This window comes from Zeugodacus cucurbitae, chromosome 3 (genome assembly GCF_028554725.1).
Source record: "Zeugodacus cucurbitae isolate PBARC_wt_2022May chromosome 3, idZeuCucr1.2, whole genome shotgun sequence".
In the NCBI taxonomy this organism is placed as follows: Eukaryota; Metazoa; Arthropoda; class Insecta; order Diptera; family Tephritidae; genus Zeugodacus; species Zeugodacus cucurbitae.
In genome coordinates, this window is record NC_071668.1 from 10,814,374 (window position 1) to 10,826,823 (window position 12,450).

At 33.1% G+C, this 12,450-nt stretch overlaps 1 long non-coding RNA gene across 1 annotated transcript in view; it reads right to left on the bottom strand.

Annotated features, from left to right (window-relative positions):
* Window positions 1-9,898: 9,898 nt before the first annotated feature.
* Window positions 9,899-12,450, bottom strand: part of LOC128920067 (uncharacterized) — a 102,417-nt gene continuing 99,865 nt past the window's right edge. The window contains exon 4 of the long non-coding RNA XR_008470198.1: window positions 9,899-10,000. This is a non-coding gene — a long non-coding RNA (uncharacterized LOC128920067). The remainder of the gene's footprint in view (window positions 10,001-12,450) is intronic.

Here is a 12,450-nt window from a genome sequence, read left to right on the forward strand (position 1 = left end):
TTTGACTCGTCTCCTCACCCTCATCATTTTGATATATATAACCCTATATCTAACTCGTTTAGTTCTGGGTGTTACAAACAACCGTTATGTGAACAAAACTATAATACTCTCTTAGCAACTTTTGTTGCGAGAGTATACAAATGCATCACTGGGTACACACACATTATAAAATTGAATATTAGCAGACGCCCAATTGTCCCTTACTGCACGTTATTGTTAAGCGAACGCACAGCCAAATATACCCGTTTATGAGTACGAGTACATAAATAGATGAAAACACATAGAAACACACACATACGCAGGCACATGTTCAAAATACAAAAAAAAAATATTCATATTGTGTTGATGAAATACGAACTACAGCCAAATACCGTTGTTTTTGTATATTCCTTGGAATTTTTATGACATGTATGTGTGTGTGGGTATGCGTGCAGAGATTTTGTTGTTTGTTATTGTAAGCTTGAAAACACTCATGTAAAAAAATGTGTAAAGATTTGTAAAAATAACTTTACAAGGCTTCCTCTGTAAATGTATGTGTGAATACGCAGAGGCGATCCGACACGCCCGACAAAAAGGACATTCGCACAGCTTCATCGGCGTCACGTGACCTCGTTGCGAGAGTTCAAACGATTTGTCGTAGAGTGTAGAAGTTCTCCCAAACGAAAGGCGGCGGCAAGGACATTGCTGTGTGCGTGGCTCACACATATACATACATATATATACAAACACACACAGGCAGTATACAATCGAATGTTCTGAATTTCATTACTATTGTGTGTGTGTTTGTTTGTTTGTTTGCTCGTATTTGTGAAAGTTTTGCAACTAAATATAATACTTTCGTTTGTCTATTTACAAAATGTGAGTCAATGCGCACGTTCAATTGTATATTTGTATGTATGTGTGTGAAAGTGGAGTTTAGTATGGCTGTAAGGATTTTCAGTACTTACTATGAAGTAATTGTGTGTGTCTGTGTGTGCACGCTGCCATTGCGTCAAGTCGCCATATTGACGCCATTTTTATAGCACTGTCATTGGCAGCAGACAGTAAGACAGACAAAGCGACGAGTTTACGATGCTAACAGTAGCCAGGCGCGCTTACGCACATACATACATGTGTATTTAACTACTCTAAAGTATTTACAATGTGTAACTGTCACTCTAAAAATGAAAGTGTATGTGTAAGTATATTTATTACATTAACGACCGCGATTATTGTCTTTTGCGTTTCGGTTTCAATTATTTGACACCTTATACTGATGAGGGTTCCTTCGAAAAGGTTCTCTGAGGCATCGAAATAAATTTGAAAATGGATTAAGTCGTCTCTTCTGCAGCTGCTAGCGCATTACTTTGCGTGATAAATCAGTCAGCAGTGCAAATTACCGTTAAGGTCATCAAAACTAAGATGGGGTTTATCTTAGACGAAATTACTTTTAAGAAGAGTGACAAGGTATTGGAAGTGCAGGGAGCAATATCGATTGACCTTAAAAAAGCTGTAGCTTCAGCTGTGCATATGTTTCAATTTAAAAAAATTTAATACTTTTAAAATGCTAATTACACAAAAAGGTGGCAACTCCAAAATGCTGTTTGGTCATATTTAACAACAAACCGAATTAATCACCCAAATTCTCGGAACAATTATGAGAGAGTAAGGTCTCGCAAGGCAAGAAAGATCAAGGATAATCTGTCCCCTTACCCAGGAGTGGCTTTTATAAGATTCTGATAGATTGGATATTTATTGGTGTAAACTGAAGTCAGTATTATTCTTAAAATGTAGATCTCGGAAAATATTCACCCCTATTGCTGGTGTCACCTACTGAGTGATTATCGACTACCGGTGCTGTTGTAAGTGTCGATCAAAAGCTCACCATTCGACTGTGAATATTTTTCAATCGACAGTTATTTATTAGTCGGTAGACATTTTTGAAGTTTATCGATCAAGTTGAAATATATTCGACTCAATCGGCTGGAGTCTCTTCTACTACTGCCAGTCTACACTATATTTTCTAATCAAAGAAATCTACTTATTGGAAATTAGTTTGAATTAAATTTTGAGGTTTTTACTGAAACCTATGAAACGGCCTTTGAAAATACGAAAAAAGGCCGACGTTAAATGATTTACGAAGAAGACAAAAAAATCATCGACAGAACATCTGACCTCCATTACTGCTTTCAACAATGTTCCTTTATGCCATAACTCATCACGTGATCATCACATGAATATCACACGATCGTCTCATTTTCCCAAAAACTTATTAAATCATTGCCCAGTCGCTTGTCAAACTGCTTAAGGACGTCAATTGAATAATCTTCGCTCTTTAGGTGAAGAAAGGAAATTTCGGCTTACATCAAATTTCGTTTTGCTTTTCTCATATCACATGAAGTGAAAGTGATATTTTTAGGACTACAGATCATACATACATTTAAAATCATAATGCAACAGTAAATTTAATCATTGAACCAGTGTTGCTATAAAATATATGACAAGTGCTCGCCTTTGACTCTGGATTCTGCTCGCTGCCACAAACGCACACGCATCCTTGCCTGCTACAGAGTGGAGCTTGCCACACTTGCCACTGACAGTGAGACAGACAGACAGACAAATGAATGCGTGGTTGGCAGCAATGGAGACGACTACCAAATGGTCGGATCATACGACTTATTGGCGCCGTTACAATTTAAGAGGCGACAAATTCAGACAGAAACTGTTAATTTTTGTGTGTGTGTATGTGAGCGTACTCATTATGTGAGTATTGTGTGTGCAGTTCATGAAGTTTTGCTTATATTCAAAGATATTTGTAATAAATTTTATGTACTGAAAATATATCATTCATACCTAAACATATATATATATATATATATGTATAAAATTTTTTTCAATGGAAATCGAAGTTGGTTGTGATGCGAACGGAATATGGGTAGAAATTTCTAGAGTAGAAAGAAATACACAAATAAGGAGTTTTTAGTTAGGTTAGGTTCGTTGCCTTCTTCTTTTACGACGAGGTGATTTTGGCTTGCTAAAATACTCTCTTGTTCAAGTACAACAACTCTTCACCTTTCCACTCACTAGTGATAAGATTGCGGAAGGTCTTGTATAAGAATCAAGGTGTAAAATGAAGACCGATGCAGTTTTTTTGGAAGAATCGAGGAAGCAAGTATATTTCATCAGAATAACCTCATTGGTTTTAGACTCAGGCTTCAGATTCAGAAAGGTTAAACCTGTTTCAGGGTTGAAATTTCGGGTACTTTTAAATATAACTTCGGAAAAGCGTTGGTATTCAAAAGAAAAGTTTAAAAATTAAAAACTTATGGAGAAACGCCTAAAAGTATGCTTCATATTTATCGATTTTGATTGTAAATAGTCCAATTGAATATCCTTTGTATATAAGATTATACATTAGCCCAGTTTAAAGTGCGAACACAGTTACACACATATATATGTACATGTACTTTCTCTCCTTGTTTTTTTTTTTTTTTTCATTTAAACTTGTTTTCCTTCCGTTGTCTGCGCTTACTTTAGCACGCTTTGTAAGCTTTGGTTTTTTTGTTTTATTTGATTTTTTTTTCAATTTCTATTTCCTCCTGTTTATTTACTTTTCCTGCTTCGGTTTGCTTCTTTCTATACACACATTTTTGTTCTTGTAACTAAAACCATTTAGTAATTTTCAAGGATTATTTTCTTAGTCTACTCTTTTGCAGCGCACACATACACACATACACGCACATAAAAATGTATGGAGAAGTGCATTGGTGTGCGCGTTAGCATCTCCTTTGCTGTTTGCACATTATCAGTAGCTTTCTAGAGCGCAACATTCTAGCTTGTTCTAAAAATAGAACATTTTTCTATTTCAACTTTTTTTTTATTTTTATTTTTACTGCTCATTTTACAGTTATTTTTCTCGTATTATATTGGCGAGGTGTGAACATCAGTTATATGAAAGTAGAATTTGCTTTTTGCAAATGAAATTTTTTTTAAATTATAACTACGCAGACGGTGGTTTACTTATTTATAGTTGCTAGTGTCTATAAATAGGCAGTATAAATAAGGTTTCACGGTTTAAGTATCATGGAAATAAATGAATGTGAATTGAAATAAGTAAGATTAAAATGCTGCATGATTATCAGCTTCCAATTTAAAAGCAATATAATAAAGGACAGTTATTTAAAAAACGACTAACAATAATACTCCACGGCGTATGAGTAACCAATTTTTATGTTATTTTGTTCTTATACTATGTTTACATATAACGAGGTTATCTCCATTTACGAGCTTAACTCGATAATCTGTAATTAAGAAACGAGATTTCCCATACAAAATTCCTCTCTTGATAATCCGAGAAAAACTAAATATCTCGTTTTATACAACTAGATTTTCGATGTTATTCCTAGTTTTATCGATAATTTTGCGAAGAAAAGGAAAAATGTCGAATGAAAATGTAAACAAAAATGGCCGACAGCGAGAGAAAGATGTGTAATACAACAACAAATACAACAGATTTGACAATTTATAATCTCATTTGGTTATATGTAAACGGTTAGATTATTGAACGAGCTTAGAACGAGATTATTTTCATATGTAAACATACTATTACTGGTATAAATCCATGTGATGGGCTCAAACAATTTTTTTTATCATAAATTGCTTTCTTAACATGTCTAGACGGTAGTAAAGTGATTTTTAGAAATTTGGAGACGTTTCAAAGATACAGCAGTTAGGAGAAGGAGTTGACCGAAGCACTCAATTGGCAGCTGTAAAATTTGAAAGTGTTTTTCAAATTTTCGCCCATCGTATTTCAAAAATCGATTGACCGAATGACTTGAAATTTTTTTGTTCTAAAAACTTCGATTTTTTATAGCAAAAAACTTAAAAAATACGCAAAATAGTAGCGCGTTCCAAGCATTTAAGATTACAGATTAAAACGTCATTAATTTTTTTTGTTTACGATAAGCTAATCAGCCAGAATCGTGTAGGAAAAGCAAGCCCATTTTTCGAGACGGGGGTGTTCAGAACGCTTTCCGGGTTACATGGGTTCTGTCGCGTAAAAAATGGCTTATTTTCAATATTTTTTTCTATGTAAAAAATTATTTATTTAATTGAAACTGTTTTCTGTCTTATAGATACATATTTAAATAATAATTTCGGAAATTTAAAATAAATAAAAATAAGTAAGGAAGGGCTAAGTTCGGGTGTAACCGAACATTTTAAACTCTCGCAATTTATTTATTTAACTTTATTTACATTATATAACAAACAATTTGACCCACATATTCGTCATATTTATTGTATAAAGTCCATTGAAAGTTGGAAACCATAATATTAAGTTAGAAGCACCGAAGTCCTCGTGTTCGATATATGGGGCCTTAAAAACCTATGGTCCGATTTCGGCGATTTTTAGAATGGGGCTGCCACACTATTAACATAGTATTTGTGTAAAGTTCTGCATCGATATCTTCACTAGTGCTTACTTTATATATTGTAAAGTAAACGATTCAGATCGTCTTCAAAGTTCTGGTATATAGGAAGTAGGCGTGGTTGCGATTTGGCCTATTTTCACAACATATCATTGGGATGTAAGGAAGCTATTACAAACCAAGTCTCATTGAAATCGGTCGAGTAGTTCCTGAGATATGGTTTTTGACCCATAAGTGGGCGACGCCACGCCCATTTTCCATTTTGTAAAAAAATCTGAGTGTAGCTTCTATCTGCCATTTCCTATGTGAAATTTAGTGTTTCTGGCGTTTTTGGTTAGTGAGCTAACCCACTTTTAGTAATTTTCAACCTAACCTTCGTATGGGAGGGGGGCGTGGTTATTAACCGATTTCTGTCATTTTTGGACTGTACAAGGAAATGGTTAAAAAAACGACTGAAGAAAGTATGGTTTATATAGCTCTATTGGTTTGCGAGATATGTACAAAAAACCTATTTGGGGTCGGGGCCACGCCCACTTCCCCAAAAAAATTACATCCAAATATGCCTCTTCATAGTGCGATCCTTCATACTAAATTTTATTTCCATAGCTTTATTTATGGCTTAGTTATGGCACTTTATGTGTTTTCGGTTTTCGCCATTTTGTGGGCGTGGCAGTGGTCCGATTTTGCTTCGAACTTAACCTTCTTATGGTGCCAAGGAACACGTGTTCCAAGTTTCATTAAGATATCTCAATTTTTACTCAAGTTACAGCTTGCACGAACGGACGGACAGACATTCGGATTTGAACTCCACTCTTCACCCTGATCACTTTGGTATATATAACCCTATATCTAACTCGTTTAGTTTTAGGACTTACAACCAACCGTTATGTGGACAAAACTATAATACTCTCGTAGCAACTTTGTTGCGAGCGTATAAAAATCAAAACTCCTCCATAGTGACGTCATTTCCAGTGGCCACTCGGAAAAGTGCGTCCGCGTTATCAGCTTAATTCCTGACAGGATCATCCAAAATAAAAAAAAAAAAAAAAATAAGTGTTTAAGGTAAGATCATAAATTCGTGCTTGAACGAAGGAAAGACAAAAAAAATAAAATTTTGAATTTTGGCAGGCATTTTTCCAAAAAAATACGAATTTCGGTCAAATTTGCTTGACATTTTGTTTTTTTTTTTAAATAGTTATAATTGAAAAAAAAAAATAAAATCCTTCGCTCAGGCACGTGTAAATTGTATCTGGAACACCTGTGCAACATTTCGTCAAGATCGGTTGAGATCGGTTCCAAAAGCTGTATTTCCGAAACTATTATCGACTATTCGGATCGACTTGAAAGTTTAGGATAATATTCTTGAGTTTCTATAGAAATTAATAAGCCAAAAAACAAAAAATCGATTTTTTAAACCCACAAAACAAATTATACTAACGAAATATATGGTAGTAAACGATAATAAATTTACTGGCCGTAGAAAAAATAATTCATAAAAATCATAATTTGAAACGCTGAATGTTAGGGCATACTTTCTCAATTTGAAAACATCTCTAAGGGAAAGAATATATATACAACTTTTCGGATAAAGGAAAATACTGAATTAAGAAAAGTTATTAAAATCAAAAAACTTTTGGGTCAAATAAAAGACTATCCTAACATCATAACTTACAAAGGAATATCTGCCTTGGGAATCTAATTTAAGAAATTTATAGCACAATATTTCTATAAGTTATTTCAAAAGAAAAAAGTAAAAAATAGTACTTCGTTTCTGAGAACTATGCATAAAACATATGAAAGTCAACGAGCATGACATGGCGTATGAGTAACATTTTGTGATCACACTTTTAAAAGCTTTCAATTTGTTTAGAAAAAGCCTTGAGGTGTATTTTTGCTAGCAATATTTTAAGTTTTTAATGCTAATACGTTGTAATATAAATAAAAATAAGATTGTTCTTCATAGAAATATTTTCTGTGGCAATAACTTTATATTGTCTACAAAAATGACATGGCGTATGAGTAACCATTTATATTTTACGTTTAAAGGCTTCAAACATCGGTAAAATCACAAAATATATTTTTTCGTACAAATATAAACATTTTGTATTATTGAATATTTTAATTGAAAATATCAATATTATTGTACAATATTAATTTTATAATGAAAATCCAAGTAACTCATACAGTATCATCATAAATATATACATATGAGTATATAACGAGTTTGCTATGCTTAAGTCCAAAACAACCTATTAAATTAATAAAATTGCTTGTGAAAGCGCGTGCGAACGCATAAACCTGCCATACACAAGCCACAATAACTAACAGCAAAAGTAAAATAAATCAATGTCGTGACCGACAGCGAAGATAGCACACCAAAAAAGTTAGATAAACACACACTAAAATGGGGAACTTTTCTAGAAATTATAATACAAAAAAAATAAAATAACATCCACAAAAATGTTATAAAAATACATAAGCAGCAAAGTAATAAAAAACAACGCACACACATACTATGTACATGAGCGACTTATTATAAAGTGAATTACATAAAAAAACAACAAAAAAGTGAGGCCTCCGCAGGCGTAGACAATGTGACGTTCCCCAACAGATTAGCATTTATTCAAATGAGGCTACACACGCTGGCCATAAACATACGCAAATGAGCATAATCACACACACACGCTTATATTTGTATGTAGCTAGGTATCATATATGTGTGAGTGTGCTTATATGTAAATCCCGCCGCATTACAATCAACTGGGCTATTGTAAGCAGCTAGCGCCGAGTAAAAACTGCTATTAAATTTGTATAATGCAAGCTTTAACCTTAGCAAATGACCATGAAATGAGCCACAACAACAACAGCAACAACAAAAACAATACAAGTATTACTTTCATTTTCTAGGTTATGGTTAGATTTGGCGCCTAATAGTATGCTAATATTTTGTATAAAGTCAAGTAAAGTTGGCATTTGTTGATGTCTGCGGACACTATTTTTTATTTAGCATAATCTGTATTCAAGTAAACTACACATATAATTTACATGTAAACGCTTGTGTTTTTTTTATTTATGGGAAGTTAAGGGGATTTACTTTGATTTAGGAAAAAAAAATTGGTTTTTATATGTTTTTTTGGCTGTTTAAGTGCCTACTATTTTTATGACAAGCCCTTCTTATGTTAATATAGTCATAAAGGTACGAAGTACAGTTAGTCACTGCTAATTTGTGTTGCGATTTCATGACACGTTTGAATTTTATTGCCAAAGCACTTCATTTACCTGGCTTGTGGTAATAAAAGTGCTACTAAAATCGTTTATTGCAAGCTATGTATGTATGTCATAAATTTTAACAATAAATTAGTGACTTCAGAAAGCCGTGTTGCTTAAGTGATCATAAAAAATTAAGTAGTACCTTAAGTGTTATAAAAGAGGATATAATTCAACCCTCAGGGAATGTAAGAACACTTAGATAACTTTTTCGTAAGTAAATTATTATTATAAAAAAATTCTAAAAAAATTCGAACCTAATCTTCGAATATACTTCAAAAATATTTAGCTTGTAAAGGCTTTAGAAAATTCTTAAAAAAGAATTTCGAACCCAATCTTCGAAAATATTTCGAAATTATTGATTACTTAATTACTTCGTGGCGGTTACGAGTAATCTAACATAAATGGCTTGCCGATTTAAAGGCTTTAGAAAATTCTTAAAAAAGAAGTTCGAACCTAATCTTCGAAAATACTTCGAAAATATTTATTCTTTAATTACTTCGTGGCGGTTATGCGTAGTCTAAAACAAATGCAACCCTGTCAGGGCTTAAGAAATTTCATTAAAAAAATCCGAACTCAATCTTCGAAAATACCTCGAAAATATTGATTCTATAATTACTTCGTGGCGCTTATGCGTAGTCTAAAACAAATGCAACCCTGTCAGGGCTTAAAAAAATTATAAGAAAATCGTACCTAATCTTCGAAAATATTTATTCTTCAATTACTTCGTGTCGGTTATGCGTTGTCTAAAACAAATGCAATTTCTTTCAGGGCTTCATTAAAAAAATTCGAACTCAATCTTCGAAAACACCTCGAAAATATTGATTATTTAATTTTTCGTGGCAGTTATGCGTAGTCTAAAACAAATGCAACCCTGTCAGGGCTTAAGAAATTTCATTAAAAAAATCCGAACTCAATCTTCGAAAATACTTCGAAAATATTGATGCTTTAATCACTTCGTAGTAGAACGCATTCATTCACTAAGATAGAGATTGGGTTAAACGATCATAAAAATTGTTGCTATATTATAATATATGATTAAAAAACATTAAAACAATTCTCCTTATTAATATATATTATATAGAAATAAAAAAGATTTGAAATGATTTAAAAAAAAAAAATGTTTTTATAAAATATTTTCACTGATTTTGGACTCTACTATTATCACTTATTTTTTAATAAAATATCTGGACAAAATAATAATAAAATATTTCATTCCACTTACCCCAACATTTATATTGCCGATTTGGCAACTCTGCCATTAATTATATCAACTAAATATTACGTGGCCAGTGACGACCATTGATGTCGTCACACCAAATGACCTTCAAATAAAAGAAGAAAAAAACATTAATAAATAAAAAACGTGTAATACTAGGTGTATGCAAAAAAGGGAGCGATCAACACAAAGCAAATAAAAAGTGTATATAAAGGGCACGCATAAATTAATTATAGTATATTAGTATAGGAAACGGCAAACGGAAGCGCAACTGAGCTGGAAGTTGTATATTTTCATGAATGTTAACCTTGGAGTAAATTAAATTATGTTGCATCCGGTCAGACAGCGCGGAGAGAGAGAGGGAGTTGCACGAAAGGTACTGAGAAATATGTGAGGTGTAAAAACATCTACATACCTATAGTTATAAAAAAAGTAATAAATATAAGTCACAAAGTAGTTAAATTTAATCAGTGTATTACGCAGAGTTTGAGTGTCAAGAGGCACGCGAACTCAATTTGAATGAGAAAACAATTACATTAAAGCAGCACAGAAAATAGTGCGCAAAATCCGTAAATGATAAATTATTGCCATTACCACCGAGTCAAATAACTTATTTATTTATTTTTGTAAATATTTATTGGAAACAAATTTCGTTATATTTTTTTTCTTGTAGTTTCAGGCAGTCATCAAGCACACTTGCGCATCAATGCAAGCATCATGAAAGCACATTTATTTGCGAATCAATGAATTGGAAACGCACAGCAAATATGTACATTTGCAATTTTTTTACATTACTGTGGAATTTTTAAGTTAAGTAGGAGAAAATTGTAATTCAATATTACATAATGATTCTGGTATAAGAAAGACTAAAATAAAGTTATGTTATGCGAAGCAGGGCAGAGCTTACGACATGAAAATGAATGATTTTATGAAAAAAATACAAGTTAAGTTACGTAAAATTAAGTTATTTTAAGGTAATTTACGTTAAGTTATGTTAAATTACGTTGAGTTATGTTAAGTTACGTTAAGTTATGTTAAGTTGACTTAGGTTAAAAATACAAATTAAATTAATAAAATTATGTTATGTGAAGTTTATTTATGTTAAGTTAAGTTTTGCTGAGTTAAGTTAGGTTAAGTTGTACGTATGTGATTGGCGTTTCAACCGTTTAGCCGGTTATAGCCGAATCGACGATAGTGCGCCACCTCTCTCTCTCCTTAAGTTAAGTTAAGTTAAATTAAGTTAATTTGGTTTATGGAGTTTAAAGCCCAAGTTATGTTAAATTTACAAAATTGGTTTTTAAAAATTTTTATACTCTCGCAACAAAAGTTGCTAAAGAGAGTATTATAGTTTTGTCCACATAACGGTTGTTTGTAACACCCAAAACTAAACGAGTTAGATATAGGGTTATATATACCACAGTGATCAGGGTGAAGAGTGGAGCTCAAATCCGAATGTCTGTCTGTCCGTCCGTCCGTCCGTCTGTGCAAGCTGTAACTTGAGTAAAAATTAAGATATCTTGATGAAACTTGGCACACTTATTTCTTGGCACCATAGGAAAATTAGCAAAATCGGACCACTGCCACGCCCACAAAATGGCGAAAACCGAAAACACATAAAGTGCCATAACTAAGCCATAAATAAAGCTATGGAAATAAAATTTGGTATGAAGGATCGCACTGTGAAGGGGCATATTTGGATGCAATTTTTTTTGGGGAAGTGGGCGTGGCCCCGCCCCCTACTAAGTTTTTTGCACATATCTCGCAAACCAATAGAGCTATATAAACCAAACTTTCTGCAGTCGTTTTTTTTAGCCACTTCCTAATACAGTCCAAAAATGAAAGAAATCGGATAATAATCACGCCCACCTCCCATACAAAAGTTAGGTTGAAAATTACTAAAAGTGTGTTAACTCACTAACGAAAAACGTCGCAAACACTAAATTTCACATAAGAAATGGCAGATGAAAGCTGCACTCAGATTTTTTTACAAAATGGAAAATGGGCGTGGCGTCGCCTACTCATGGGTCAAAAACCATATCTTAGGAACTGCTCGACTGATTTCAATGGAACTTTGTTTGTAATAGTTTCCTTACATCCCAATGATATGTTGTGAAAATAGGCCAAATCGCTTCACAACCACGCCTACTTCCTATATACCAGAACTTTGAAGACAATCTGAATCGTTTACTTTACAACATATAAAGTAAGCAGTAAGTGAAGATATCGGTGCAGAAATACTATGTTTATAGTGTGGCAGCCCCATTCTAAAAATCGCCGAAATCAGACCATAGGTTTTTAAGGTCCCATATATCGAACACGAGGACCTCGGTGCTTCTAACCTAATATTATGGTTTCCAACTTTCAATGGACTTTATACCATATATATGACGAATATGTGGGTCAAATTGTGTATTATATAAAATAAATAAAGTTAAATAAACAAACTGCGAGAGTATAAAATGTTCGGTTACACCCGAGCTTAGCCCTTCCTTACTTGTTTTTATTATTTTTTAGCACACAAAATGCTTTGCGATTGCTTTATGTGATGCGAAGAAA